Source organism: Balaenoptera acutorostrata, chromosome 2, assembly GCF_949987535.1.
Source record: "Balaenoptera acutorostrata chromosome 2, mBalAcu1.1, whole genome shotgun sequence".
Taxonomy (NCBI): domain Eukaryota; kingdom Metazoa; phylum Chordata; class Mammalia; order Artiodactyla; family Balaenopteridae; genus Balaenoptera; species Balaenoptera acutorostrata.
This window is the reverse complement of record NC_080065.1, coordinates 55908459-55922562: the sequence shown is the minus strand read 5'-3', so window position 1 is coordinate 55922562 and position 14104 is coordinate 55908459.

Sequence of the window (14104 nt, the reverse complement as noted above, 5' to 3'; positions counted from 1 at the left end):
ACTAAGACTCAGCACAGTTAAATAAATAAATAAATAAATATATTTTTTAAATGGGCAGAAGATCTAAATAGGCATTTCTCCAAAGAAGACATACAGATGGCTAAAAAACATATGAAAAGATGCTCAACATCACTAATTATTAGAGAAATGCAAGTCAAAACTACAATGAGGTATCACCTCACACCAGTCAGAATGGCCATCATCAAAAAACCTACAAACAATAAATGCTGGAGAGGGTGTGGAGAAAAGGGAACCCTCTTGCACTGTTGGTGGGAATGTAAATTGGTACAACCACTATGGAGAACAGTATGGAGGTTCCTTAAAAACTAAATATAGAACTACCATATGATCCAGCAATCCCTCTCCTGGGCATGTATCTGGAGAAAACCATAATTTGATAAGATACATGCACCCCAATGTTCATTGCAGCACAATTTGCAATAGTGAGGACATGGAAGCAACTTAAATGTCCCTCAACAGAGGAATGGATAAAGACAATGTGGTAATATATATAATGGAATATTACTCAGCCATAAAAAAGAACAAAATAATGCCATTTGCAGCAACAACATGGATGGACCTAGAGATTGTCATACTGAGTGAAGTAAGTCAGAAAGAGAAAAACAAATATCATATGATATCGCTTATATCTGGAATCTAAAAGAAAGGGTACGAATGAACCTACCTTCAAAACGGAAATAGAGTTACAGATGTAGAAAACAAACTTATGATTACCAGTGGGTAAAGGGGGCAGGGATAAATGGGGAGATTGGGACTGACATATACAAATCAGTATATATAAAATAGATAACTAATAAGGACCTACGGTAAAGCACAGGGAACTCTACTCAATACTCTGTAATGGCCTATATGGGGAAAGACTCTAAAAAAGAGTATATATATGTATATGTATAACTGAGTCACTTTGCTGTACACCTGAAACTAACACAACATTGTAAATCAACTATACTCCAATAAAAAAATTTTTTAAATCATAAAAAAGAATTTTAATATTTCTTTTCAGGCTTCCCTGGTGGCTCAGCAGTTAAGAATCTGCCTGCCAATGCAGGGGACACATTGTGAGCCCTGGTCCAGGAAGATCCCACATGCCGCAGAGCAACTAAGTCTGTGTGCCACAACTACTGAGCCCACATGCCACAACTACTGAAGCGCACGTGCCTAGAGCCCATGCTCCGCAACAAGAGAAGCCACTGCAATGAGAAGCCTGTGCACTACAAGGAAGAGTAGCCCCCGCTCGTTGCAACTAGAGAAAGCCTGCACGCAGCAATGAAGACCGAACACAGTCAAAAATAAATAAATTAATTAATTAATTTTTTTTAAAAAAGGTAACTATCCTAAAAAAAATTTTTTTTTCATGAGGGATATTGGTTTACAGTTTTCTTTTTTCACAATGACATTATCTGGCTTTGGTGTCAGGATAATACCAGCCTCACTGAATGAGTTGGGAAGTGTAACTTCTTCCTCTATTTTGTGAAGGAGTTATATCAGATTGGTATTATTTCTTCTTCAATTATTTCATAGAATTTGCCTATGAAGCCATCTAGCCCTGGGATTTTCTTTATGGGAAGATTTTTCATTACTAAGCTAAATTTTTACTTCTTACATGTCTATTCAGATTTTATACTTAAGTAGTTTTGGTAGTTTTTGTATTTCTGAGAATTTATCCTTTGCATCTAAGTTGTATAATTTGCTGATCAATAAAAGATGTTCAAATAATACCTTAATACAGCGGTCCCCAAACTTTTTGGCACCAGACACCGGTTTCCTGGAAGACAATTTATCCACGGACGGGGGCGGGGGCGGGGATGGTAATGCAAGCGATGGAGAGCGGCAGATGAAACTTCGCTCGCTGGCCTGCCACTCAATTCCTGCTGTGTGGCCCGGTTCCTAACAAGCCACGGATCAGTACCAGTCCGAGGCCCAGGGGTTGGGGACCCCTGCCTTAATATATCCTTTCAATTTCTGTAGAGTCAGTAGTAATGTTCTCTCTTTCAATCCTGATATTGGTAATTTGTGCCTTCTTTTTTTTTTCTTGGTTGGTCTAACTAAAGATTTGTCACTTTTGTTGGACTTCTCAAAGAATTGTCTTTCAGTTTCATTGATTTTTCTCTACTATTTTTATTTCATTGATATCCACTCTGATTTTATTATTTCCTTACTTCTGCTTAGTTTGGGTTTAAGTTGCTCTTTTCTAATTTCTTAAGGTGGAAGCTTACATTATTGATTCAAGACTTTTTGTTTTCTAATATTACCATTTAATGTTATATATTTTTCTCTAAGCACTGTGGGGAATACTTCCTTTAGAGTGTTGGGGAAAGCTAGTCAGAGGTAGAGGTCTCACCAGAAACACAATGCTACAAATCCAAGTTTCTTTTTGATACTTATTTATTTATTTTAAATATTTATTTATTTGTTTATTTGTTTGTTTTGGCTGAGCTAGGTCTTAGTTGCGGCATGCATGCGGGATCTAGTTCTCCGACCAGGGATCAAACCTGGGCCCCCTGCATTGGGAGCGCAGAGTCTTACCCACTGGACCACCAGGGAAGTCTCGTGATACCAGCTGGGAGAAAGAAGGCCCTGGCTCAGTCTCTTTCAAAATCTCTGCTAATGTTTGAAACATGTCAAAAATCCCAGTGTTCACTTGTCTCCCCCATAAGTCCAGTTTGGCTTTGAATGCAGCCACTTTATCTGCCGACTTGAACACAGCTGTCGTTCTCCCCTGAAGTGACAGATTGAGTTGGTTGAGCAGGTTGACTATGTCACACAAGTAAGCAAGTTTTGTGACCCATTCTGTGTCACTGAAATGTGCTGCCAGTGGTGACTGTTCTTCTAAAAGAAATTTCTGGAGCGGCTCTCGTAACTCAAAAACTCTGGCCAGTGATCTACCTTTAGAAAGCCATCTCACTTCTGTGTATGAGAAGACGTGTGCCCTGCGTCCATCTCCTCACAGAGCTGCACGAACAGACGTGAGTTAAGAGCATGTAGTTTAATGTGGTACTTTAATGTGTACTTTAATGTGATAATTTTAATCACATCCTGAAAAATATTGTTAAGTTCAGGTGACACTTTTCGGCTAGCCAGAATTTCTCTATGGATGACACAGTGCGTAGACTCACATTCAGAAGTGACCTCTTTGACTTGAGTAGTGAAACCAGAAAGCCGTCCAGTCGTGGCAGCCACTCCATCCGTGCATATACTGACACAAAATGATCAATTCAGTTTTCTGATATGTAATTATTCAAAGACTTGAATAGTTTGCAGCTGTGGTGTTGGTTGGCAACAAAAGTGCACATAACATATCCTCATGCACATTCTCCTGAAAAATATATCTCACAAAAACAAGCATTGTTGCCTCGTTGTCAACATCAGTAGACTTGTCAACCTGGATTGCATACCATGGTGACTCATTAATCCTCTCCAACAATTGTGCCTCAGTATCCTCTGCTATTTCATCAATTCGTCTAGTTATGGTGCTAGCCGAAAGAGGAACACGTGCCACCTTTTGAACTTCAGCGTCTCCTAAAAGTTCATGACAAATGTCCTCAGCAGCAGGCAGGATCAACTCTTCCCCAATAGTAAAGGGCTTCTTAGCTTTAGCAGTGTGGTTAGCCACTAAGAATGATGTTCTCAGTGCAGACACATTTGATGAAGTGGTGGCCTTCAATAATTGCTTCTGTTCTTCGTGTTCACATTTTTTTTCTCTTGAAAAACTCCAAAGGCTTGTCTTTTAATGCAAGGTGCTTGGTCTCCATGTGGCAAAGCAGTTTTGAAAGTTTTATGGCTTCGTTGGTTAGCCGGTCGCCACATATTATCCAAAGCAGGCTTGGAGAATGTGAATCACCTGTTGCAATGAACCTGTAATTTAAGTAGGACTCTTGGTATTTTCTTTTAAATACAGCTTTCTTTTTGTTGGCAGTCTTAGAGTCTTCTGCTGTCTCATCATTGGGTCTTTCCCCCTTTTCAAAGCAGCTCTCCAGTGACGTTTGTTTTTTACTCATTTTGGCTAGGGTTAGCTTGTGGGCTTACCAAAACTGTGACTGAGACAAGTACGCAGTGCTTTCAAAATCGTAGGAAAGAGGCACGGACGGAAGTGGTAAATAAAATAATGGGTGGGCCACGTGGACTAAAATAAGTGTCGGATTCTGACTTAATGCCTGCCACCAGATGCAGCTGTACAACTGAAGTACATCAAGCTACTTGCCACTATAAAGCCTGCCACCAAATGCAGTTAATTGCCACTTGACACTCACAGATGGGGTTGTGATATGAATCTGCAAGCAGTTGATTTATTATGGTCTCTGTGCAGTCAAACCTCTCTGCTGATGATAATCTGTATTTGCAGCCGCTCCCCAGCGCTAGCATCACCGCCTCATCTCCACCTCAGATCATCAGGCATTAGATTCTCATAAGGAGCCTGCAACCTAGATCCCTCACATGCGCAGTTCACAGAGGGTTCGCGCTCCTATGAGAATCTAATGCCGCCTCTGATCTGACAGGAGGCGGAGCTCAGGCGGTAACGCGAGCAATGGCGAGCGGCTGTAAATACAGACAAAGCTTCGCTCGCTCGCCCGCCACTCACCTCCTGCTGTTGGCCCAGGGATTGGGGACCCCTGCTGTACAGGATTCTAGTACTGGAGAAGCTGCCCATGCTGCAGAAGCACGGTGGTGGGCAACCACCTACACTGTAGCAGCTGGACTCTGGTGAAACCTTTCCAATTGCAATGATTCTCCCTCACCCCCTATTGAAAAATTTTAACATTGTGCCATCTGGCAAAGAAAAATTATTTCAAAGGCTCATCTTTTACACAGAGTTGACAATCAAGGGTAAATTTTGAGTTAAGAGACAGTAGACATGTCTGTCCTGTGATGTGTGGTCATTATGTCCCTGCTCAGTTTTTTTTAAATTCTTACTTTTGTGTTTTAGCTTGCTCTCTACGTGTTGCCCCTCTGTCTGCATAGACTGATAGTCAACCACTGATTAGCCCAAGGCGGTGCTAAACCACCTCAAAGCAGTAAGGTTCCCCACACTTACCAATGGATTTGTATGTGCGTTTATGAGTATATTCAAAATTCAGGAATCTTTAAGATTTGTCCCAGGTTTTACTTCTTACCAGGCTTCTAGGTCTCCCCGGGCATGCTTGCAGCCTACCAATCAGCCAGAGATGTGTAGAGAGCTTGTCTAGCCTCTCTATGGCTCTCTTATTGCCAGGATATGTCCCTATTATATATCTTGCTGGCCACTCCTCCCAACTAGAACCATAACCTAAGATTAGCAGAATCATGGACTCTGCCCATTCATTTTCTATCAGGTTTGCTGCTTTTATTGACCACACTATGGGGTGGTATTTTCTGTCCTCTGTTCCAAATCAAGTCATCCAGCTCTGGCAGTGAAGCTGCTACTTTCCACAGCCAGCTCCACCCTGGTAGAACATCTGTGCCATTGGAGCAGGAGATGGGATGGGGTTGGGAATGGGAACAGCCCCAGGCAAGAACCCCACAAACTCATATTGCTCCTACCTGAGGTTCAGCGGTTTTTCATAAGTAAGCACTTCTCAATTTGCTTGTCTTTAGTTAATTTTCCAGAACCCTGAAATGGCTGGTTCTGACAATTTTGTCTAGTTGTTTACAGGGGAGAGCATTTGCCAACCTCTTTACTCCACCATGGCCAGAAGTCTCTGCTGGTAGACCTTAAGATGGAGATTTATTCACCTCTGAGAATAATTTCATGATAAATATCTGTCATTACTGTGAGGCTCCTAAGGAAGCAGCAGACACATAACCAAGCTCTAAAAAGCTGAACTGTAGATTTAAATAACACGACTCTCTCTCATTACATTCCAAATTTTCCATGATTTACAAGTGAAGAAACTAAAGCACAGAGAGATCCACTCAAAAAACATTTGTTGAGCACTGACTTTATGTCAGACACTATTCTAGGTTCTGGGGACAGAGTAGTGAACAAAATAGTCCCTACGCTCATGGTAAAATTTTAGTGAATTAAATTTTGGAGACTAAGAAACTTGTCCAAGATCACATAACCAGTGAGTGATGATTCCAGTCTGTTTGACTCCCAAGCTCTTCCCACTTCTCCATAATGTCCCTTGTCTAAGTCTGTTGGGTTGCTATAACAAAGTACAATTGACTGAATGGCTTAAAAAAGAAAATTATTTCTTATAGCTCTGGAGGCTGGGAAGTCCAAGATCAAGGTACCAGCAGATTCAGTGTCATGATGAAGACTTCCTTCCTGGTTCACACATGACCATCTTCTCACTGTGTCCTCACACGGTGAAAGAGACATGGGAGCTCTCTAGGTTTGCTTTTATAAGGGCACAAATCCCATTCATGAGGTCTCCACCTTCATGACCTAATCACATCCCAAATGCCCCACCCCCTAATACCATCACACTGGGAGTTAGGATTTCAATGTATGAATTTTGGGGGATACAAACATTCTGTCCTTAACACTCCTCAGCAATAACTTAGGTGTGAATAATGCTTTTCAGCATAAAGTGAACTTTCAACAATTTTACCTTGTTAGATCGTCAAGGGAAACCTGTGATGTAGAAATTTTAATGAAGGTTAAACGGAAGCATAAAAGAAGTATTTAAAAAGAAAAGCATACCCAAGACTTAAACACAGGCTTTCTAACACCTATTTATTTCCCTTAGTCATTAAAACATAATTTTTAGAGCAAAAACCTTATTTGATGAAAAAATTTTTGAATAGGTAATACATGCATATAATTCAGAATTCAAAACCTACAAAAGGGTATATAATTCAGTTACTTAAGTAGGTACTCAAAAAGGGAAGATATAGTTTAAAAGTCTCTCCCAACCCCTGTTTCTCAGCCACCTAGTTTCCCTTTCGTGGGAGAATAAATTGCATTGCTTGTTTAACATCCCTCTTGGCCAGACACTCAACTAGGTGCCTAATAGGTCCTAACAAAAGTAACTCAAAGTAACCACATACACATAGTACAGTGTTAAGACCAATATAAAGAGAGTTGGGTTTTTTTAAATTAAAACAATACCTGTTTATTTCTCAGTCATGCTATCCATCCAATGTGTCAGGGAATTCTGTTCATTGTAGTCCCCAATGTATATGAATATAATCTGACATGCGAGATAGGAGAGGGACGATTTCTTAGCCTTTAGTATAGAATGTGGTCTTCTAATGAACTGAAACAAATTAAAGGAAAATATTTTCACCTATTTCAATAAGCTTTGGAGGAAACACCAAAGAAACATTTATTAAAATTATACTTCAATAAAGATGTTTAAAAAAACAAAAACAAAAAAAAACCTCTAAGGAATAAACATTCTTATATAATTTATTCCCACAGAGATTCATAGGAATATTTGTAAATTTTAAGGGCAGAAATTTTATATTCTTACCCTGGTTGACTATTTAGACCTAGCTGTCCTTCTTGAAAACTTAACAGAATAATAAAAATTGAAGCAGAATTTTCCACTATGAAATGCTCAAAGTTCTTCACTCTGCTGTCAGGAAAGTGTTGCTAGAGATGCAACATGGAATGCAACATGGAATGCAACATGTTAAGGAATGCAACATGATAAGCAATGAAATTTTTAGTGCAATAAGCAGAAGAGTCAAAACGTCCTTCTTTGGCAATGGTCTGTTTGTGTTCACAGCTTGTCATGCTCCCCAAATCTCCACATGTTCACAACCCAGAAGCTCTTTGAACCCCATCCTTTTGGGTTTTTATGGAGGCTTCATTACATAGTCGTGATTGATTGAATCATTGGTCATTGGCATTGATTCAAGCTCCAGCCCCTCTCTCCTCCCCAGAGGTGGGTGAGTGGGTGGGGGGGCACTGAAAGTTCCAATCCTCTAATCTCATGGCTGGGTTGCCTGGCAACCAGCCCCCATCCTTAGGTTACCTAGATGCTTTCCCCAAAGTCGCCTCATTAACATAACAAAAGATACCTTTATAGCTCTCATCTGTTAAGAAATTCCAATGGTTTTGGAGCTCTGTGCCAGAAAACAAATAAATGTTTCTATTATAAATCACAGTATCACACCTACCCTAACAAGAGATTTGTATATCTAACTGCCTCCTGGTCATCTCCCCTTGAACGTCCAAAAAGCTGTTCAAACTCAAAATGTCCAAAAGTGATCCATTTTTATTTCCTGATGCCCATATCAAACTTGCTGCTCTTTTGCACTTGTCAACCTCTCAACTTGTATATATCCCTTCCAACCCTTACCCGCCATGCACCTTATACTTTAGCCTTGTCAGGCTACGTCTACTTCCTACAAGGTACCCTACGGTTATTCACATTTGTTGCAGAATGACTTTTGCACCACATAAGTGACTTAATGCAATTCACAGTTCATTGTCCCTAACCCATTCCTGTGAGTTAACTAATGCTTGGCACTTACTGCCGCGTGGACACAAAGGAAAAGATTGATGCCCTAAACGCTCAATCCCCCATTCTCTCACTCCTGAATCCGGGCTAGAAGGCTATCTGGGTTCTGACAATTCTTCCTTTGCAAGGGATGCCACTTTCCAGAGTTAAAATGTTACTTGTGCCTCTGGACTCTGGCCTCTCAGATCCCAATCTCACTCATCCCTGTGAAAATTGGAGTGAGGTTGGACCTTAGGGCACCCTCCTACCAGGATGAATACTGTTCTAGCTGTAGCCACCCAGCTCCCGCTCAAGAACCCTCTCCCCAAAATTGATACAACAGAAATAGAAAAAAATAGCTCTCATATATTTCCTCATATGATCTATACAGGAAATTGGGGGGGAGGGTCTCATTAGTAATGGTATAACTACTTTATGTAGGGAGACAAGTTCAATAAACAAAAACTTTCTTCTGACTTATGAGGGCTAGTAAACATTTATTTTTTGATTCATGATACATTTTAGCAGAAACATACTCCTAGTTTTGCTCCAAACATTATTATAGCCTTAGCTTTTGTTTTTCTGAGAGTAGAAAAACATTTATAAAAGAAATAGGCATACTCAGGCTGATGCTTGCTTTATTATTTTCCTTCTAAAACGCCGAGTTAGGTAACCACAAAACAGAACTTTAATAAATATCTTCCAAAGACTATTTGCCTTGCTTTCACAATACTGCTTCCTTGATCAGGAATGCTGCATCAGTTTGATGGGGCTGCTACAACAAAGTACAATGGCTTCCCCCTTATCTGTGGTTTCAGTTATCCAGGGTCACTGCAATCTGAAATTATTTAATGGAAAATTCCAGAAATAAACAATTCATAATTTTTAAATTGCATGCCGTTCTGAGTAGCATGACGGCGTCTCACACCATCCTGTTCCATCCCTCCCAGGATGTGAATCATCCCTTTGTCCGGCATATCTCACTCAAATAGTCACTTAGTAACCATCTTGGTTATCAGATCAACAATCACAGTGTTGCAGTGCCTGTGTGCAAGTAACACTTATTTTATTTAATAATGGCCCCAAAGTGCAAGAGTAGTGATGCTGGCAATTTGGATATTCTCTTACTGTGCTTAACTATAAATTAAACTTTATAATAGGTGTGTATGTACAGGAAAAAACACAGTACAATATAAGGTTCAGCACTGTCCTCAGTTTCAGGCATCCCCTGGGGATGAACTGTATACCCCATGGATGAGGGGGGACTACCATACCAAAAACTTAAGTGGCTTAAACGATAGAAATTTATAATCTCACAGTTCTGGAAGCTAGAAGTCTGAGATTAACATGTCAAAAGGCCTAATCTCCCTCTGAAGGCACTAGGGAAGGACCTGTTCCACACCTCACTTTTAGATTCTGGTAGTTCCTTGGCTTTTGGCAGCGTTAACTCCAATATCTACATGGTATTCTCCTTGTGTGTGTCTGTGTGTCCAAGTTTTTCCTTTTTATAAGAATACCAGTCATATTGGATTAGGGGTTCATCCTCTAGTATTAAACCTCATTTTAATTACATTGACAGTGACCCTATTTCCAAATAAGGTCACATTTTGAGGTACTAGGGAATAGGACTTCAACATATGAATTTAGTGGACACATGGTTCAACACATAAATGCCTTCCCTCATTTGTTCACCTGGAAATGCCTGCTCGTTTTTCATGGCTCACAGCATCTTCTGTGAAGCCTTTCCTATCTCCTCTGGGGATTATCAACAATCCCTTCCTTTGTGGCCACACTGGGCCCTGTGCTACCTCTATCGCATTTATTTATTTTCTAACCTTTCTTCCCCTACTAGACTGTAAGTTGCTTGTGGGCAGGGACCTGTCTTGCTCATGTTTCACTCCTTAGCTTCTAGCAGAGTGCATAGCACATAATTAATGCTAAGTAAATATTTGCTGATTGAATGGATGAGTGGATGAATTGGGTATAGGCCAACTTAAATAGGAAAGAAAAACAAGCTAAATCCCCAGAATCTGTTTCAAAGAAAGAGATGAACACACAGAACTTGTCCAATCGGGCTCGGCATTTGAGAGAAACTTGTGCTGTTCCTCAACGTAAATTCTCGTGGATCTAGACCTATCCAACATAGTTACCACTAGCCACATATAGCTATTTAAATTTAAATAAATTAAAATTAAATACAATAAAAAATTCAGCTCATCAGTCACACTAGCCATATTTTTTTTAAATAAATTTATTTATTTTATTTACTTATTTTTGTCTGTTGGGTCTTCGTTGCTGTGCGTGAGCTTTCTCCAGTTGCAGCGAGCGGGGGCTACTCTTTGCTGTGGTGCGTGGGCTTCTGATTGCGGTGGCTTCTCTTGTTGCAGAGCATGGGCTCTAGGCGCGTGGGCTTCAGTAGTTGTGGCAGGCGGGCTCAGTAGTTGTGGCTCGCGGGCTCTAGAGCGCAGGCTCTGTAGTTGTGGTGCATGGGTTTAGTTGCTCCGCGGCATGTGGGATCTTCCCAGACCAGGGCTCGAACCCATGTCCCCTGCACTGGCAGGTGGATTCTTAACCACTGTGCCACCAGGGAAGCCCCACACTAGCCATATTTTAATGTTCAATAGCCACTTGTGGCTATTGGTTATCATATTGCACAGCACAGATATAAAACGTGTCCATAATTTCAGTAAGTCCTATAGGACGGTGCTGGTCTAGAAAATAAAATACTCTCAAGGAGATAGTCCTTCTCAAAGACACAATTCAATTTAACAGTATTAATTCATCTTTTCCTATAAGACAGTACATGTTTGGTGTCAGCAAGAAACAGAAAATGAATACGATTACTGTGATCTTAAGGGACTCACCATTTATTAGTTCAGTGAATTTGTTTAAAAATGTTTTACTAAGGAGAAATTTGTTACATTTGAAAAATCATCTACCAAAGCAAACAAAAGTAAGGAAAGCTCAGGAAATGTTTTACCAATGAAATGCTTTTTTACTCACTATCGGATTATTAAGTTGACAACTTAGATACCTGTAAAGGTCATGGCTGTCATGCACACACGCTGATCACTGTGTCAGAGGTGGAATAGGGCCACATTTTAACATACATGTGTCCAAACTGAGACTTCTTCAATAAGTGTTTAAGAAGAATTTAAATACACATTTAGGGAACTCCCTAGCGGTCCAGAGGTTAAGACTCGGTGCTTTCACTGTAGCCATGGGGTGCGGCTAAAAAAAACCACACATTTAGTATTTAGCTGTGTTCTAGAATCTTATGAACCACAGTTAAGTCAAACTAAATTACATTTTTTTTTTTTTAGTTTAGAAACAACCTCAGGAACACCTTTACTACAAACCAGCAGGTCAGATGGGAGCTGGGATCTAGTGAAAAGCTAGGGAAAAACAGTTTTCCAATGACATATGGCAGAGCCCCCTCAGGCTTATAATTAGACCATAATAAAACCGAAGGTCACTTTATGTGTCACAGAGGGTGTTTGTGCAAACGTTCAAGATGATCACACTGAATTCAAAAATGGATATATTTATTAACTTACAGATAAAGTTAAGGACATTGGGGAAATTAAGAGAAACCATTTTGTATGGAAAATAAGTAACTTTCTTGCATAGTAAATTTGAAACCATACTTATAGAAATATTTCAATCCTTTTCAAAAGACCCACCTTAAATATCATATTTGGTTTTGAATTATATACAATGCCTGCTTTCCTTTTTCCCAGCTTTATTGAGTTATAATTGACATAAAACATTGTGTACATTTAAAGTGTACAAAGTGTTGATTTGATACACATATATTGTGAAATGATTTATCTCCCATAGCATCAGCTAATGCCTCCGTAACATCACCTAATTACCGTTTTTTTTTTGTTTTTTGTTTTTTTTAATATTTTATTTATTTATTTATTTATGGCTGTGTTGGGTCTTCGCTTCTGTGTGAGGGCTTTCTCTAGTTGTGGCAAGCGGGGGCCACTCTTCACCGCGGTGCGCGGGCCTCTCACCATCGCGGCCTCTCCTGCTGCGGAGCACAGGCTCCAGACGCGCAGGCTCAGCAGTTGTGGCCCACGGGCCCAGTTGCTCCGCGGCGTGTGGGATCCTCCCAGACCAGGGCTCGAACCCGTGTCCCCTGCACTAGCAGGCAGACTCTCAACCACTGCGCCACCAGGGAAGCCCTTTTTTTTTTTTTTGTGGTAAGAACATTTAAGATCTACTTTCTTTATTACATTATTTTCCTGTTTTTTTTTTTAAATAACCACATGTTCTAAGTGTACATTTTTGTCAAACTTTGCAACAGTTATTTCATACAGATATTTAATACTTAAGTTATTGTGTACTTTCTTGATAAGTATTCTGATTTTCAAGGATTACTTTTTTGTATTATCAAAAAACACGTTTGAATTTAGCATAAAAAAAAACTTGGCAAACTTTCAAGTATATGAAACAGTTTTATTAATTACAGTCACCAAGCTGTACATTAGATCCCCAAAACTTATTTGTCTTATAACTGGAAGTCTGTACCCTTTCACAAATATCTCCCCATTTCCCCCACCCCCTCAGCCCCTGGTAATCACCATTTTATCAATGCTTTCTGTTTCTATGTGTTCGGCTTTTTAGATTACATGTATAAGTGATATCATACAGTATTTGTGTTTGTCTGACTTATTTCACTTAGCACAATGCCCTCAAAGTCCATCCACATAGTCACAAATGGCAAGATTTTCGTCTTCCTACTGGCTTCTTCCACACACACATACACATACACATGTATCTCACATCTTTATCCATTCATCCATTAACAGACACTGAGGTTATTTCCGTATCTTGGCTATTGTGAGTAACGCTTCCATGAACGAGGGAGTGTAGATATTTTTCAAGATCCTGATTTCATTTCCCTTGGGTATATACCCTGAAGAGAGATTGCTGATAATTTCTTAAGGAGCCTCCATACTGTTTCCCATAGTGGCTGCACAAATTTACATTCCCACCAACAGTGCACAAGGATTCCCTTTTCTCCACATCCTCGCCAAAACTAGTTATCTCTTACCCTTTTGATGACTGCCATTCTAACAGGTGTGAGGTCATATCCTATTGTGGTTTTGATTTGCATTTCCCTGATGATAACTATGGTTGAGCATCTTTTTATGTACTTGTTGGTCATTTGTATGTCTTCTTGGGGAAAATGTGTATTCCATTCCTCTGCCTATTTTTTAATCATATGTATCTTTTGCTATTGGGTTGTATGAATTCCTTATATAATTTGGACTTTAACCCCTATCAGATATATGATTTGAAAATATTTTCCCCCATTCTGTACGTTGTCTTTTCACTCTGTTGATCATTTCTTTGGCCTTGAAAAAACTTTTTAGTTTGATGTAGTCCCATTTGTTTACTTTTTATTTGGTTGCTTATGCTTTAGGTTTCATATTTTAAAAATCATTGCCATGACCCATGTCAAAAAGATTTTTCACTATGTTTTCTTCTAGCAGTTTTATTGTTTCAGGTCTTATATTTAAGTCTTTAATCTACTTTGAGTTAATTTTTGTGAGTGGTATAAGATAAGGGTCTAATTTCATTCTTCTGCATGTGGTTATCTGGTTTTCCCAACACCATTTATTGAAGAGAGCTTCCTTTCCCTACTGGGTATTCTTGGCTCCCTTGTCAAATATTAGTTGACTGAATATGCGAGGGTTTGTTTC